This window comes from Zalophus californianus, chromosome 7 (genome assembly GCF_009762305.2).
Source record: "Zalophus californianus isolate mZalCal1 chromosome 7, mZalCal1.pri.v2, whole genome shotgun sequence".
NCBI lineage: Eukaryota > Metazoa > Chordata > Mammalia > Carnivora > Otariidae > Zalophus > Zalophus californianus.
In genome coordinates this window covers 33308648-33327201 of record NC_045601.1, presented here as the reverse complement: position 1 = coordinate 33327201, position 18554 = coordinate 33308648, and the positions used below count along the sequence as shown (strand labels likewise).

At 42.2% G+C, this 18554-nt stretch overlaps 1 protein-coding gene across 24 annotated transcripts in view; it reads right to left on the bottom strand.

Moving 5' to 3' along the window:
- Positions 1 to 3523: 3523 nt before the first annotated feature.
- EPB41L2 (erythrocyte membrane protein band 4.1 like 2) overlaps positions 3524 to 18554 on the bottom strand; it is a 205546-nt gene continuing 190515 nt past the window's right edge. For all 24 annotated transcript variants that reach the window (XM_027601138.2, XM_027601149.2, XM_027601153.2 and 21 more), the window contains one exon: positions 3524 to 4783. The gene's annotated coding sequence lies outside the window, so the exon portion shown is untranslated. The remainder of the gene's footprint in view (positions 4784 to 18554) is intronic.

The window sequence follows — 18554 nt, the reverse complement described above, 5'->3', positions numbered from 1 at the left end:
CGAAATGTTATTCCCAACACTTAAAGAGTAAACTTACTTATAATTAATTCGACCAGGTAATAGCCTCTAGTATTTTCTAGAATTTAGTAGCAATTAGAAAATCAAGAACAAATAAACACTCCCATACACCAAAAACAACTTTTCCTTGGAATCTTAAGCTCCTTGGCAACGTTGTGTCTCAGAAATCAGAATTCATAGCTATTAAAACACATTCTGGAAATTAATTTTCTGACTTGTTTAGAAACAGAATTTTTAGAACAAATACTCTTGAGATTTTTGCTTTCTGACTTTATAATTAGTGTGCTAATCAGAAGAGACCTCTGAGTTTATCAGAATTTACACAATGGTATTTACCCTGGCAAATGAGTGACAGAAAACATGCATTCAAAACATTTTATTTAAAATTACCACCAAACATATTGGAAATTTAAAAATGCCTTCCACTGTTGTTTTTTTCAGTATTCAAACCCACATTCCCAAACCCAGATTATTAAGAGCAGAAGTTCCTAACTTTTATTTAGAGAATAAAGAAGCCTTTTGAGAATTTAATGAAAGCCAGGAATTTATTCCTAAGAAACATGCATACACCCACAATTTTGCATATATTTGGGGAAAGTTCAGACCCTTGAAATCCGTCCAGGAGTCTGTGGTTAGGAAGCCTGCAGCTAGAGTCTCCGAGTATTTGTGCTGCCTCCACATGGTGGACGATGTGTAGACCGTAAGAGGTCCCTGATGTTGTGGGGTTCTCAGGGAAGTGAGGTCCACGTACCTCCAAAGCCAAAACCTGTTCAACAGACTTCCCAAGTAACCCTAGAATAGCACAGAATTCTACTAGGGAAAGCCCTCAGCACAGCTCAGAATGGCATGATCTTCCATAAATTTGCCAGTGGTGGATCACCTCACGCACAGTGCTGTTATTACTCATGATGCCTGCCATGTTTGGAGGGTTATTACTGTGCTAGGAGCTCTGCTAGGCACTGTACACATTTTTTACCAGAATATCCCTGCACTGAGATGTAGAAGTACCTTCACTTTAAATGCTTTCATTAAAGTCACATGGTTCAGTTACTCAGAGTGGGGGGATTCAAAGGTCCATCTGCAGGGTTCTGAGACCTTTGTATTCGAAGCAAAGTATCATTTTATACAACTGGGGCTGCTATAAATCTAAGCTAGCACCATAACTATACACAGGGTCGGTGTCTGACCCTGTGGCCAAGGGTCAGGAGCGCAGCACCTAGGATTTGCCAGCTGACCATGTTTTCTTCTGGAGCTGGTGCTACACCACAGCCGGATCCCAGCAAATACATGAATGGGTGCATGCAAGAATCCATCCAAGTCCAGGCTGGCTTCTGTGAAACTAATCAAGGTATATTCCCTCCTGTTACTGTCTCAGCAGTAACATTCAAGTGTCCCAGTTTCTTGTGCAAGCAGGGAAGACAGGTGGAAACTGACCAGAGCGCCATGCAAAGAAAAACGATGTATTCTTCTCTAACAATACATGGAGGAAGGGCTTTAAAAAAAAAAAAAAAAAAATTATGGGGCTTAAGGTATTTTTTTAGCCTTTTATTTTTTAAAGATTTTATTTATTTGACAGAGTGACAGCCAGAGAGGGAACACAAGCAGGGGGAGTGGATGAGGAAGAAGCAGGCTTCCCATGGAGCAGGGAGCCCAATGCGGGGCTCGATCCCAGGACCCTGGGATCATGACCTGAGCCGAAGGCAGACGCTTAACGACCGAGCCACCCAGGCGCCCTTTTTAGCCTTTTATCTAGGAATATTTTAACAGGATGATATAATAAACCCTCATTTACCATCACTTGGCTTTAGCAATTACCCACTAACAGCCAATCTTATTTCATCTGAACCACAACTCACTCCTCCCTGCCTATAATTGAATCTCAATTATGTTTTCAGATATCAAATAATTTTGTGCATAAATAAGGGGGAATACTTAATGAAGTCCATGTTGGGCAGTGGTTATGGCTACACTCTGCTTCATTGCTGGAGTCCTGGTAATAGTCATTCCACGAACTGTGGGTCTATGCAATGAATAATGCAATGTACAATGTATCATAAAACAGAAGCTCATGACAGTGAAATACCAAACATCTACCAACTCTACATATTTTAAAAATAACCTCATTTTTTTATCCAGCTGTGGCCTGTGGAAAACGCACTGCTATTTCCTGCATTCCACACAGGATTGCTTATAAGGCTTATGTATAATGTTACCTGTAAAACCCCATGCGACTAAAAGGAATTATTGCAAGGAATTATTGCTTATCACCCCGAAATTATATGGCTTTTAAGATAAACAATTATACCCAGACATCTCTCACCTCAGTGAACACTGTTGACCTATTTCTTATTCTATCATTTGGGGTTTTGAAAGCTCAGTTTACAGAACAAGCTAATACCCTGGGAAATATTTTCTAAGAACTACAAAATATTCGGAACAGCAGCCTTGCTGCTCCAGCTACACATGGCATGACTTATCAGCACTGTTCCCAGCTGCTCTTTGGGTCCTAAGCCCCACAGATGCTCTAGGTGTCTCCAGGACCTCAACACCTGTCTGTCTTGCTATCTCAGCTGAATGAAACTGAGCCCTACTCAAACACAGCATTTCCTATTCACTGGGAGCTGCCGAGGACACTTCCTATCATGGCAATTATCAAAGGATGGACGGATCTGGTTCTCAAAGAACTCTTAGTAAACCCAACCTCTGCTTTAAATATGAATGCTATCCATACAAGCTTTCGGATGAGAAATAGATTCACAGAACCAAATTTGGCCCCCTAATGTCACTAAGGCTTGGCTTGCGGAGATCGGCTTCTCCAAAGAGGAGTGGTTTCTGTAATAATTCTGCAGGAAGTGAGAAAGACCTCTCACAAGGTGAGAGATAATTCAGTGGGAACAGATCCCAAAGAAGACAGTCATGTAAATTGTATTTAACATGCTCACTCGAAAGGACTAGAGAAATTCTACATAACATTTTAAAACGGAATAGACCCTGTTGGTCATTTGCCGCGTAATGTTTTCAATGTGTAGAAGAAAATGGAGCACTTAATCCGATGTGTCTTGGCAAAAGCTTCATAATGTACCACTGCAATTAGACACGGACGCGGCCCGTTGGCAGAACCCATTCTGCTTATTGTTAAGGCCCACCGGACAGTAGAGCAAAACATGAAGCAGAGGAGGGTTGGTGGGATGGTGGAACTAAAATATTTTCCGAAAACAAAACAAAAAATACACAAAGAAAACAAGTGGAATTTTCCGTTGGAGAATCTGTAAGGCGCCGGTGGGCTGTGTACGCAGGCTGGAGGAATCTGGCATTCTAAGCAATGGATTTCCAAACCTTCAATGCTGCCTTAGCCATTTCGCATTGGTGATGCAGGCAGCAGCAGCAAATTATAAAAGATTGGAATAACAGATTCTAAAAAATGCTGCATTTCACCACGTAGTAAGACTTTTGCCTGAAAATATCATTTGTTTTTTAAACCTTTATAAAAAAGAGAAGCAAGAAGTTTAGAGAATAAACACACTTTATTTTATAACAGTATTACAGAAAGCAAAATATCATTTAATACAACTTGAAGCTGCTATAAATCTAATCTGGCATCATAACTATACATAGGGTCAAAAGCAAAGGAAAACATGTTCAATACCGTTAATAGGTCCCTATCAGGTCTCTGGTGTCAGCTGTAAATGGTATCGCTTCCTTACAACCATCAAAAAAAAAAACCCACCACAGCCCCTGCTCTTCTCCCCAGTGTCCTCAAACCTGTGTGAATCATCCAACTATCTGAAAGAGATATACCTGCTCAATAACAAAAGGTCAGTTTTACAAGTAGACAGGGAGGTTTAATACAAAGCAAGTGTTCTACACAAAGTGTTCAAATAATGGAAAGTCTTGAAATTTGGACATGTTAAGAAAGAAAGCACTAAGGTTTTAAGCTGCCTGAATTTTTAGTAGAAGGGAAGAAACAGTAGTTTCTCTTTTTCCTCCCTCCTGGTTCTGGAATGCTGCCGAAGAGCATGTGTCTGAGAAGCATTGGCACTGTGGCGTGACAGGGTCTCGAAACACAGTGCGTGGTCAGTGAGCTTCTTTGTAATTCTCCAGTCTGGAGCATCTCTGACTTTCAGTGAAAAGTCAGAGGACTGGAAAGTCAAAAAGGGTCCAATATAAAAAACAGCCCCGATGAAATTCTCAAACATTAGAAAATTTTCAGGATGTAAGAAATGCTTTTGATCTGTATTAATATTTTCTCATACAGTATATTTACTGCAATCTGAAAACTCCGTAAATATTTACTGTAAGGATTCAATGGGAAGGATCTGGAAGACAGGAAAGCCACGATCGGAAATTAGTCACAGAGTTTCCTTTCCGCACAACAGCACCTGTTCAAGTGAACAGCACCTTACCAGCGTGGGGCTGGCTTTGTTCACTATCATTTGATCAAAATGAGTGATAAAAAGCAGGTAGTTGTACACAAAGTAAACAGGAAACAAAAACAAAACTCCCTAATTAAAAAAAAAAAAAAGAAAGAGTCAAGAATATTTAGAAGTGGTTATAAAACAAAATAATGTATTAAAATGCAAGGGAACGGTATAGACCAGAGCTGTTAAGGTAAGGTTTGGTTGTTGGCATTTTAATTCTTCAGGCTTCTGGTCATTGTTACCAGTCGTAGTATAAATTTGCTGGAGTAGTGGTGTGGCATTAAGACTTGGAATGGTCAAAATTCTTCAGGTTCACAAAGTTGAGTGTTGTTTAAAAAATGGAATTTCTAGGAAGAAAAAAGAGAGAAAAGACTTAAATATTCCAAAGACAGAGGCTTGAAAAACCATGTTAAGTAATGTGCCATCCAATTCCAAATCAAATAACCAACAGTTACAATTTGCCTAGCTCTACGGTAAATAGCATGTTGACCAGAAGACAAGCACGAAAGTCTATTCCACCCCCGGGGGCCTCACGATACGTGGCGAACTGACAAGCACACAGAAACAACTGGCAAATAAGAATAGACACACACACAAAAAGAGTTAATTATAAAACAGAGGTAACTCATTCATTAACAATCCAAAACAGAGAAACCAATGTAGGCTTTAACATTAGATTCAAGGAAGGTGCAAAAACAAAGTCCATTCTGACTTCTTTGAAATGAATGGAAAAGGGGCTGCAGGTGAGGAGAAGAGAATGCGGCAAGAGGCCAGGAAGTGAGACGGCGGATGGCGTTAGTGGGCGTATGCAGAGTGCGGGGGACAGGCAGCAAGAATGAGTGAGGAACAGCATAGTGAGGAAATCGACATTCCTGGAGAGAATAAGAGGGTGAGGAATGGAAGGTCGGGTACTCTTTCATACCAGACTGAGGAGTACAAACTCGATCGAACAGACAAAAAAGGGACTGAAGTCAGAAAGAGCATTCAGACAAAAGACCAGCTGTCAGTTTACTGCTATGATCCAGAAGCAGAGTGCAAGGGGCAGGAGACAGGTCAGAGAGCCCAGGGGGTGAGTCCACATAGCGCATGACAAGCCCAGGAGAGGGGGAGGCTGGCTTTGAGGAAGGCTTGACATGGCCTGGTTTATGTTCTGAAAACATCACTGCAGCTTGAGTCTGATGAAGAGGCTAAGGGTGGGGAGCAGAGAGACAGGAAGGCCGGGTAGGACGGCCAGGTGGAGAGGACTCAGACTGGAGTGAAAGCAGGTGGAAGGGTGGGCGGAGAGGCGCCCTGTAGGGGAGCAGTCAGAGGGCGGGGGCGAGCACCAAAGTACCAGGGAGCACGACCAGGTTTGAAGTCTGGGACCCGAGGACAGGCGTAAAGCCCAGGTGAGGTCTTAGGACCAGGGACGTGGATTTGCAGGCTGGCGCCGAGGGCAAGTGAAACTCACAGCTAGTCTTTGTGGGTATAAGGAAAAATGAGAGATGTGAGCCCCGGGGAAGCCCACCATTGGAGGGAAGGAGCGGGGGGAGAGGACTAAAATGGGAGTGGACAGGGAGGCAGAGAAAAAAATAAGGATGGTGCATTATTCCTGGCAGAGAAAAGGGTTTTGAGAAGGTAATTTTTCACTTTTTAGTTGAAGTTTTGGCAAATGGTAGGTGATTCCAGAGGATAATGGAGAGTGGTAATTAAGGTCCTTTCTAAGAGACACTGGCCCCAAAGTCAATCAGAATACACATTCTTTTGGTTAGATAAAATTAAGTCTTGTTTTCATAGAAAAACTCTCCACCGTTGAGATTTATCACAGGTATTATTTTAGCCTCTTCATTATACAGGACAGATTGATTAATCAAATTCACTGTCTCCCACCTGTTGTCTGCTTTAGGCTATTTCATTACTCATTAGGACTTCTGCTTGATTCTAGAAGTGGGAGGGGGGAATCAATGGAGAAAACACAAAATCCTCTTTTTTTTTTTAGGCTAGTAATTATGAACAGAAACTTGGGGGATGGTGATCGGGAATGGATCAAACTACCAATCAAACTGGATTTGGGAGTTGGCTGCGACCTCAGTCACGGGATCTACTCTTGCTCTTTGGGAGCTGGTTCTCTGTTCTCTTTACTCAGGGAATATGCATCATTTGTTGAACAGAGCTATCACTTCCGCCCAGCTTCTGTTATAGAAAAGGAACCTCTCATGCTACCAGTGCCTGGAAACCCAGAGAAAGGATGAGGTTGAGGATCCTTCATTTCCTCTAGACTCCATGTCGTGTTATTTCACTGAATCTGCTTTCACCAAAAATAAAAATTTCAATTTAGAAAGGAAAGCTAAAATTAAACTTGTTTCCAAGTCATTAGCAGACAAGTAAACAGGAATTAGGAGTGTGTAGGAACTGAATGAGAGAGCTTGATTTCAAAGAGCTTCAACATTTATTGAAATATATGTGGAGAAAAGACAGTTACCCATGTAAACTCAAATGTCATTTACTTTCATTTATTCGCAATCAAACCACTAGAAAGAAAGAAACCAATTTCCTTTCCTGGTAATAAGTATTACAGATGACAATCTTAACACACTCTTAGAATTCCAAACAGTTTTCAGAGAGAAAGAAAATTACATTTATTGTAATTTTAATGTTAAGTGCATTTCCCCCCCCTCATTCAAGTGCATTTTTTCCTCGTTCTTTAAGAAGCAGTAAATCAAGTGTAACTCTGAGCTAATTAGATATTCAGTATTTCAGAACATCCCAATTCCTCATGTTCTGGATGAATAGGGAATAATTTATTGTAGGAAGTTTGTAATTGACACATCCACCTCTCTTCTGACTGCTTTCTGTACTAAAACACATACAGAAATATATTCCTGCAAGTAGTGAACATCTAAGCTTTTGAGCCGGGAAGGAGAAAAGAGAAGAACGGAACCACCAATTCCACTGGTACACAACCATCAGACATTTATATTTTTCCTGTTCTGGCATTTATCTGTGAGGAAAACAAAAACAACCCAAAACCTTCATATTTGGCTTTTTTTTTTTATAAAGGTTTTATTTGACAGAGAGAGACACAGAGACAGAGGGAACACAAGCAGGGGGAGTGGCAGAGGGAGAAGCAGGCTTCCCGCTGAACAGAGCGCCTGATGCGGGGCTCCATCCCAGGACCCTGGGATCATGACCTGAGCCGAAGGCAGACGCTTCATGACTGAGCCCCCCAGGTGCCCCATGGCTTTTTTTTTTTTTTAAAACAGATTACATTTTGGGTCTAAATGATTTATCACCCATTCCAATCAAACTGAAGACTATGCACTGGTTCTTCATGTAAGACCTTCATGCAAGTTTTTTTTTTTTTTTTTTTAAAGCCTGAATTCTACCTCATATTCACTATAGTCTGGACATTTTATTTTGTCATTACAAACGGGCAGGCATTATTATTTACTACTGGCTTTTTCCTTTGGGCGACATCATAATGTTCACATAATGTTCACCTTGAGTTTGGATAAGATCACAGCTGTGAAGTATATGGATTATACGTTAGATATTAGAATTTTGGTCAAGTAAACAATAACAGAAACCCAAACCACTGTTTCCATGCTCCAGTCTCCCTCCCCTAGACTATACAATGTCAGTAAACATTTGTAACTCCTATGGCTCCATTCCTTAGCCTCTGTCCCCCTCTTTTGGCCAATGTGGGAATAGGCCCGTGTGGTGGTATCGTCCAATGCCTGCTCTAACTCTAGATCTAAATTCCTCAAGGACGTGTGCCTGTGCCCTTGCCTACTTTGCCTTAAGTCCTCACAGAGGGTTCCAGAACACTCAAATTTATCTTAGTGTGCCCAAGGAGCAGCGGGCAATCAGTCACATTCAAGGACAGAGGTTCTATGACTTTGAAAAACACAGCTTCAGAGTTTCCAGAGACAGGGGCTTGTAGTGTGGGGCTCAAACTTGAGCGTGCTCTTCTCCAGAAACTGATTCAGTAAAATGCAAACGTGCACTCATAAAAAAGCATTTGACCCAAACCACTAGAAATACTGCCTGTAAGTGGGAAAGCACTTATCCAGAGGGATCTCAATAAAAATGCAAAAATGTGGTTTTTATCGAAAAGTAATTAAACTAATGCAAGAAACCATAACATTTGTCCTTGGATTAAGTAAGATTCAATTACTGTAGGGCAGCAGTATAGCCAGAGATCTTGAAAATATGAATAAAATATTCATGTGAGAGAATCCAATCCAACTCTTTCCTAAATAAAAATGAGGTCCATGCACTCAACTGTTCAGTTTTAAATATAATAGTTGATGGTTATGGACGTCAGTTATTCCTAATGCTAAACTTTCTTCCTTGGGTCTCCAATTTGCATATTTGATTTTCATTTTTTAAATAATTTCCACTGTAAGATAGGAGTCCTAGAGCCAAAAATGCAAGTAGGATAAATCTCTATTTGGGGGGCGCCTGGGTAGCTCAGTCGGTTAAGTGTCTGCCTTCTGATCAGGTCATGATCCTGGGGTCCTGGGATCAAGCCCTACATCTGGCTTCCATGCTCAGTGGGGAGCCTGCTTCTCCCTCTGCCCCTCCCCCTGCTCATGCACGCACGCACGCTCTCAAATATATAAAATCTTTAAAAATAATTTCGATTTGGTTAACCCAGGAAAGTCCATTCTTAGTGTTCGGAGCACCACTACAGTATAGATCCACCAGTTCTCAGTGAGTTCTGCCAACCCTGAGGGTCACTTAGACTCTTTTCAAGGGGTTGCAAAGTCAAAGGTATTAAAAAAAAAAAAGGCGATTTCATAATCACATGAAGACGTTAACCGCCCTTTTCAGGGGGTGGACATTTTCACCAAGAGTGCGACAAGGGGGAGTACAACCGTTGGCATCTTGCCGCACGTCACGGCAGTGGCACCAAATTGTACCAGAAGTCACTGGACTCATTACCACCACACGCTCTCAGTGAAATAAGAAACAAAGAAGGCAAGCCAGCCTCACTTAAGGATGTCCTGGATGAAACACAGAAAATTACTGTCTTACATCTCAACCGCTGAGTTCGTGTCTTTTTAACATTCTGTGTAATGAAATGGAAAATGGGCACAGATTACTCCTGCTGCATACAGAAGTACAATGGATGTCCAGAGAAAAAAAAAGAATGCTTGAATTGTGAATTGAAGCAGCTGCCTTTTCACAAACACCTTTTTTATTTGAGAATTACTGACGGACAAACTGTTACTCTATTTGGCAGGAATTTCTTGAAAATGAGGTGAGCCTGTCATTTCAAGGAAAACAACTGACAATATACTTGTGGCCAGTGATAAAATTCAAGCTTTCAGGTGAAAACTGGAATTTTGGAAGATTGTATTCTGGCCACCATGAGCTTGATAGCTTCCCAATATTATCATTCTTATTTTTTTAAGATTTTGAGAGAATGCTCACGATGTGCGTGCAAGAGCGAGCTAGGGGAGGGGCAGAGGGAGAGAGGAGAGAGAATCCTCAAGCAGACTCCCCGCTGACCACAGAGACCAATGCAGGGCTCGATTCCATGACCCCAAGATCATGACCTGAGCCAAAATCAAGAGTCGGACGCTTAAATGAGCAACCCAGGCGCCCTAGTAGCTTCCCAATATTTATTTTTTTTTAAAGATTTTATTTATTTATTAGAGAGAGAGAGAGAATGAGAGGTAGAGAGCAGGAGAGGGAAGAGGGTCAGAGGGAGAAGCAGACTTCCCGCTGAGCAGGGAGCCCAATGCGGGACTCGATCCCGGGACTCCAGGATCGTGATCTGAGCCGAAGGCAGTCGCTTAACCGACTGAGCCACCCAGGTGCCCTAGTAGCTTCCCAATATTTAAAGACTCTTCCTAGGAGCTCAGTGGCAACCAGTAATCTGCCTCAATCACTTTGCCTCTTCCAGGATTTCATATCATTGTAACCACACAGTACATGTAGCCTTTTCTGACAGGTTTCTTTCACTGATTATTTTGAACTATTTTAATAAATATTTTTAATTTGTTTTGTTTCATTTATAATATGGTAATTTTGATTTACACTATGATAACTTTTGATATGTATAATTCACAGCAACAAAAGCTCTGTGGGCCCTTCAGTAAATTTTAGAGTGTAAAGTGTTCCTGAGATCAGGAAGCCTGGGAACTGCTTGTTGAGAATCTGCTATCCCTAACCTAGCACCCTCCTTTCCTTCTCTCACAAAGATTTGTGCGTCTGCTGAACTCAGAGGGAAACATTAAATCTAGTGTTTTCTTCCTTTTTGGCCAAATGAAAGACAAACACCTGTTCAACAAATAGTCCAGGGAAATAATTTTTCTTCGCCTGGTTTGCCTGATGTCATGGTGCCCCTCTGGTCTCAAGAGGCTTTCATGTGGGCCCCTAGAGACTCCCATCTCACATTTAGGTCTTAGACTAGGTTCCCCTGTCCCCTCCCCCATCTCAGTCTCCTCTGAGTGCCAACTATATTGTGCTCGATAACATACACACTAACACAACTTCACTTCAAAGACAGAAGTTCAGTTCAGAGTTTGCTAGAATCACATCAATTTAGTTAAGTACTTTTGCTTTCAAGAGTCAGTTTGAGATGTTTTCCCCAAATTTCCATGTGTTAAAAAACAAAACTGTCTACCTTTCACACAACTGTAGTTCTTTCCCTTCCAGAGGAGGTGTGAGGAAGAACATCTCCCTTCCCTCCCCCTGTAATGGTAAAAGCTCTCTTTTAGCTTTTAAGCCAATTACACTCCCTTACCTTTGAGGAGAGGGTGAGCCGTCAGTGTCACCACCGGGCCAATTAACTGGGTTTTCTTTAAAGCTAATAGTAATTTTTCTATTAGAATCTTTATACTTGGCACATTTAAGTCCCTTTACTTAAAGAATTACTACCACACAGCAATTGCAGACTATCCTGTCAAACGAAAACATCAATTTTACCTCATTTTTAAATATGATTATTTTGTATTATGGTTTTACTTGTTCACTTAGCTTTATATCATAGCTGCAACTTCAAAGACATTTTGTACAAAATTAATTTTTCTAAAATGAGTTGTGTTTCAACTACATTGGTGGGAGTTGTTATTTCAAAGATTCCTGTCATGAAGCCTTCTGCAAAGCAGTGTGTAGTGTGGATGCGGGCTGACTATGGGTCAATCCAGCTCCGCCACTCACCCACTGTGTGACTCGGGTGAGAGACTTGCCCTCTCTAGGCCCCTGTGTCCTCATCTACACCTTGGGTGACGGTAAGAACTAACTAAAATTATAAATGGCAAAGTTCTCAAAACTGGGCACAGAGTAGGCATTCAGTGAGTGTTAGATAATATTTTTATAGATTTTCACTTACGATATTTCAAATTTTGCTCAGTTTGCTTCCAAATTAAGTTCAGTTCTACTCTTAAAGATACAGGTGTCGGTTTCCCCATTAAAAATTGCCCGAACCAGTATAACGGTTTCCTTACAGGTACTTCATCTAATCTAGCACGCTTTCAATCAATCCTACCGTCTACTGATGAATTAATCTTCCTGAAGGCCACTGCTGAAAAGGCCCTTCCCCTACTCAAAGACCCTACAGAGATGACCTACAGAGCAAAGTCTAAACTAAGGTACTGACATGGAACGTCATACCCTCATCAATATGCCTTTGACAAGTCCTTCCAGCTCTGCTGGGAACTCAACACACAGCTACACGTAGGAGCTGCTCTTCCTGATAACCAACCCGTTGCTTCTCCACATGCTCCTTCCTCTCTGCTCACCTCTGTATGTGCAAATCCTGTCCGCCGCCCCCCACCCCCACCTTTCTGGGGAAGTCTCAGATCTGCCAATCAGAAACTTTCTTCTGTCACCTTCCATAGCCCTTTATCAAGGGTTCTCCTAAAACACTACTTTTTACTCTATATGTTATTTGCATTCATGTTCTTACGGGCTTACCTCTTTCTCACAATCATCAAAGTGCTTCAAATGTGGTATTTTCACAATAGTATACATTGATGGATCTATGAATGAATGTAATAGGGACTGAGGTGCAAAGGCAAGAACTATGAACAGGGGCTTGGGAGGGGAAAAAACAAAATTGGACTTCATTTCTAGGAAGAAAGCACTACTGCCTGTCTTTTCCATTACGTTCACCTGCTGATTTAAGTGGAAAGTTTGTGGTTTCATTTTTCTGTTCTTTTGTTAAATAACTACATCTATAATATCCTGGAAGGACTCTGCCTTCTTTTTAAAAATGGCTTTCCCAAATCTCTGAAAGCTCTGACAAAGATTTCTATGTGTAGTTAATATTTGGCCTTAAAGCTAGCATAAGGTCTTCTGGTTCATTCTGCTAGGTTTAAATCTTGTGGGAACTTGATATGAAAGCATTTTACAAAATCTTAAAGCTTCTTTTTAGTAACAAATGGACTAGAATAAGGTTACATTCAGTATACTGTATTCTGGCTAATAAACTTGTATCAATCTTAGGTTCATAAGACAGGGAGATGAAGAAAACATTTCTCTGTAGCATCAAATAAAAGTTATGCTTAAAAAAACAGCATCAAAACCGTTATCTTTTAGGAAAAAAAAAAACCTTGAAACCATATATGAACTCACTAAATATTTGTCTTGTGTTTTCCTTCAATAGGAAGCTTAGTGGGAATCAAAAGAATTCATCTCTAGACCCAACTCTCTAGCTTATTATTAGTTTATACTTTTATTCTAACGTCTTCAAATCCAGTATGAATAACATACTTATAGCACATCTCAATTTGGGAAGAGCCACATTTCAAATAGCCAAAGGTGAGGACTGGTATTATACTGGGCAAGTTTAGATACATACTTGCTCTAAGGCTAACAAAATTATTTTGATGCATGAGAGTTAAATAAACATAGGGCCAACATGTCCTCAAATGTAATCCTCCTGGGGTCAGGAATATCTTAAACACACACACTACTTGGTTACCATAGCAAAATTCCTTCCTAATGCCACCCACAAATTTACATGTTTAGAAAATAGTTATCTGGGATGACCAACATTTGAGGTTCTTCAGACAGATGAAACTATCCTTAGCTCTGCACATGGATGGCATTTATGAGTCCTGAGTATAAGTGACTGATGCAAATTACTTTATTCTCTAGGATTCTACTTCCTCATTAAAAAGGGTTGGGAGGAAAGGAGAGGCTCTAATTTTAAACTGTTTATAATAAAATATTCTTTTCATTTTCATACTCAATATGCCCTCATCTAGGGTATAATAAAGTCATGATCACCATGCCCACCCCCTCAGGGGCCAGGAACAAATGCTCTTTCCTCACCAGACAGGCAAAGATTTTTTAAATGTTTTACAATCTTTGGTGTCAGCAAAGGTGTGGGGCCACAGGGATGCTCATAAACTGCAAGTAGGAGTCTAACTTGTTCAAACCTTTCAGGAGGAAATATTTGCCCTAGAAAACGATGAATTTGGTGCCCCCCAAATGTACACATGAATATGATCTTTGCAGCTGCGTGTTGAATTGTGAGAACTGAGGAATAACCTAAATGCCCGTTAACAGGTGTCACGTAAATCCTCACGTGTCTGTTCGATGGCTGATGAAAAATGAGGAGATACTGCCAAGGAAGATTATCTCCAACATACTGTTAGGGGGATAAGACAGGCTATAGAACAGAATCAACAGTACTAGCCCACATCTACAGAGGCAGGAGAGAGAGAGAGAGAGAGAGAGAGAGAGAGAGAGAGAGAGAGAGAGAGAGAGAGAGAGAGAGAGAGAGAGTGTGTGTGTGTGTGTGTGTTCACTCACATACACACTGTGAAAAGGGAGTATCTATCTCTAGGAGCAGAGGAGTTATGGATCATTTACATTTTCTGCTCTCTCTCCCTTTTTAAAAACTATAATCACCTCTGTTATTACCAGAAAAAAAAAAAACAATAACAATAGTTCCATTTGCAAAAACAACAGTCAATAATAATTTTGTCCGAGAGCAGACCCTGGGGAATTAGTGACTCTCGTGCTAACGAATGCACAACAGCAGTGGCGTCCAGTGCTTTTGTTGGGTAGTTCAAATATATTGGAACTGACTCACTGATAGCACCTGCCAGATTTATAAACGTGAAGCAGAACATTCCACAGCATTCCAAAGTGAAAACTGGCTGTGTCTGAAAGCCACTGAATCCGAAATGGCTTTTCATGTCTGTGTATAAATCTGCATTTTAGGTTTGATTAATCTACACTGAAAACTAATGCTAATTTTAGGTACGAGACTAGTATAACTAGGCAAATTGAATAAAATTAAAATGAAACACATGTGCTATGCCTGAAAAACTCCTGGCTCCTGAACTGGAAATGGTCATCTGGAAGTCAATAGGCTTGGGCTTCTCCTTCAAAGACAAAGTGATGCTCATCAGGGCCCACACGTAAACAAGCAGCTCGTGATGAGCGAGAACTCAGTTCAGCCAACGTGGCTCTTTTCTCCTTCAAGTCAGTTAGATAGCAAATGTTAATTTCCTGTTTGGCTCTTGAGTTCATCTTGAAACTCTGAATATCACCCTGACTCGGAAATGTTAGCTTGAAGACAATATTATCTTATTTAGAAATTGGTGTTCATGGATGTGCAATAACACAGAAAGCTTCTTGAAAGCACTCTCCATGTAAAATCCCCATGTCCTCAACCTGTGACAGGGCTCCATCCCACCACCTGGCTGACGCAGCTTTGACCAAGACCCAGGCTGATTCTATACCAACAATTCCAGAGGTCATGTTCACTTGATTTAATATTCAATACTTAATTACTCTCTCCTTCTTGGAGTTCTCGTCTTTTGCAACTTTTGTGACATCCTTTCCTCCCCGTTTTCTTCCTACTTTCCCATTCCCCCTCCTGCATCTCCTCTGACCTGGCCCAGGGTAACATCACTCAAACCAAAGGCTTCCTCACGAGAAGACACATTCAGATGACCTTCAAACCTCTACCTTTGGCCCCTGAGCCTGTTGTGATTTCTCTCAAAGCTCTTGGCTACCTCCTGGACCTCTCCATGTAGACATTTCACATGCATCTCAACTCAGAATCTCCGGGGAAGGATATTCCAATGTTTCTTTTATTCTTAGGAGCAAAAAGGGTTCCTACAGCTGACTTGATATGCTACAAAAAGCTCTTACAACGTGCCTTGGAAACAAACTCCTCTATAAATTCTACTATCATCCTCAGGTCACAGATGGCAGAACCGAAGAACAGAAACGTGGAAGAACTTGCACAGGTCACATACCTATGAAACAGATTTGAATCCAGCAGATCTGCGATGCTGCATTTCCTCTTAACACTCAGACTATCTGGTAAATTTCCAAATAACCATGCCGTGTGCGTGTGTGTAAGACAGGGCCTTACAGATTCACTTCCAAGCTTCCCCCATAATGCTTATGGCAGGTACGCTCCCCTGTGGTACCAAGAACAAAAAATACACCTCTGCTTCAAGACAGCTGAGCTGGGAAGACTGGCCATATTGTGCGTGGCTTGTGGAAAAATAACATCTGTATCCCAAGACTGAAATTACAGGTACCACCATCAACTCATTTGCTCATGCCAGAAGCCTGGGATTCTCCCCTGCTCTGCCATCTTCCCAAGTCACTAACTTCCATATCCCGAAGCAAACAGTCACCAGAGTCACAAACCTCTGCCCCCTTATCATCTCTCAAATACATGAGGCATACCCTCCCCTTCACTTTTCCAAATAGAGCTTAACCGCTTTAGCCTGGCTTGTGACACTCTTTATGGTCAGGCCTCTGTCTCTCTGGCCCCCTCACTTCCCGTCGCTCTCCCCGTGCACGTGTCCTGCAGCCTGGCCACGCCTGATTCTGCTCCATTCTCAGAGTGTGAGGTTCACAGTACCAGCTCTTGCCTGGAATGCCCCCTTCCGTGCCTTTCTTCCCTGAGCTATTCCTACTCCCCTGGGAGCTCAAGTGAGAAGCCATCTGACACCCCATTCTAATGTAGAGATCTTGCCCTTTGGCTCCTACCAAACGCAGCCCAGAACACTTCCTCAAACCAGAGACTCTATTCTGCTGCCGTGATTTAGTGTGAGTGCAGACCTTGTTTGAGCTGAACCTTCATGGTACACAGAGGACACGCAATGGGCATTCTGCATATATTGCTGTAATAAGCAACAACAACAAGAGTAAAACGAGTGAGCGGATGAGAGAGGCTGCTCCTCCATCACTCCCTCCTTTGGCTGCTCACTGCTTTCAGCTGAAAAGGAGGTGTCATTTGCTTTTTTTTTTTTTTAATTTGATTTCATATGGATTTTTTTTTAGATTTTATTAATTTATTCATGAGAGACAGAGAGAGAGAGAGAGAGAGAGAGAGAGAGGGAGAGGGAGAGGGAGAGGGAGAGGGGCAGAGGGAGAAGCAGACTCCCAAGGAGCAGGGAGCCCGATGCGGGACCCGATCCCAAGACCCTGGGATCATGACCTGAGCTGAAGGCAGACGCTTAACCATCTGAGCCACCCAGGCGCCCTGCTTTTTATCCTACACACCAGTGACGACTCCAGGAGTCACAGGGACTTGTCTGAAGTCTGGCTTCAGAGAGGGGACGGTGCCAACTGAAGCCAAGTCGCCAGCTCCCCGTCCTGGGGCTCGTCCTCCTTTCTGAGGCCGCCCAGACCAAACCAGCAGGCAGGACTCTTCTTCGTGGGGACTATTAGGGGGACACCATTCCAGCGGCGAAAAGGCCGCTAACATGGGCTCGTAAACATGCATTTAGGATGAACCGGGGAGGGAGGAGTCCTTCACAGAACACAGGGGAAAAAAAAAATCAGTTACAAAGATTTAGTCAAGGACTCCTCTGAAGCGTGTTTCCTTCTTCACGGAGTCTGTGTGCGGCTCCTCTCGGCCTCGCAGCGGCCAGCACCCAGCGGAGCGCGGAGGCCTTGGGAGGCTCGGCCCTCTGCATGCTCTTCTGGCACCATCTTCCCGCGTGCTCCCCTCGCCCTACTCTCAATGCTTCATCAGAAGCTCAGAGCTCCTCCAAAGGAAGAGGTCAGGTCAGATCAGGACGAGAGCTTCTCATGTCCGAGAAAGGGAGATGGGGCAGATACCTCACCAAGAGTTATTTATTCTTCTTTTTCTGGCGTTCAGCGACTGGCCTGCTCTTTGCCTCGGCCCACCTGCTGCCTCTGTGGGACCCTGGCGGGGCAGCCAGTGGGTAGCTGAAGGGGTACACGCGCACTCGTCCTCCCAGCCCTGACAGGCACCGGCGAGGGAACGTCTTCCAGAACAAGCTGAGCCAGCAGGAGGTGGGGGTGCTGCAATGACTGGAGATGCCGAGGTAACTCCTATTCGTCCTTCAGATCTCAACTCAAACTCGGTGTCTCAAGGGAAAGCTTAAATTTACAGCAGCGTAAGTCTATTTGGTTCTCTCCTATCCCATTATTTCCTTCAGAGCAATTATCACATTTGCAATTACATTTTGTTTCTTAATATTTATACCTCCCCTCCCAGCGCGGATCCTTTCCCGAGAAAGGGGACTCTGTTTGGTTTACCAGTTTGACCATTTGAATCCTCAGCGCCTCGCTCTACCCTAGCACACTTTGGTTCTCATATTTTTTGAATGGATGAATGAATCTTTCCAAATTTATCTAGTTTGCTCACCTTACATGTGAATTTACATTTTAACTGCCTAAATCTGTTTAACAAGGCTGCCTATAAAAGGTGTCCTTTGAGACAGGCAAACTTCAAAGGCAATGCGCGTGTGTGTACATGCATGCCCACTGCAAAGATGAGTATAGGTGCTGGGGATAATGGATATAACTAATTCACTTTAAAACCTAATAAAATGCCACAAATGAAAGTGGGGTATTGGTAATGCTCACACTGGTCACTAATTTTTGTCTTATGTTCCTGATTAAGTAACATAATTCAGGAGAAATACCCAATATTTTTGTACTTGTGTAACACTAAATCTTCTCATTCATTATGTATGTATTATTATATTCTTATAATAAAGCCTACGAATTAGGAAAGGTAGATTGTACCAGTCCTGACTTGCCCAATGTCACATAGTTTGAGATCTAGCAAGATTAAAATAGAGCCCTTGATATTCTGATGGATAGCCAAGAAAGTGCTCAGCCTTGCACATAACAGCACATTTATTCAGTTAAATGGATATTCTGCTTATG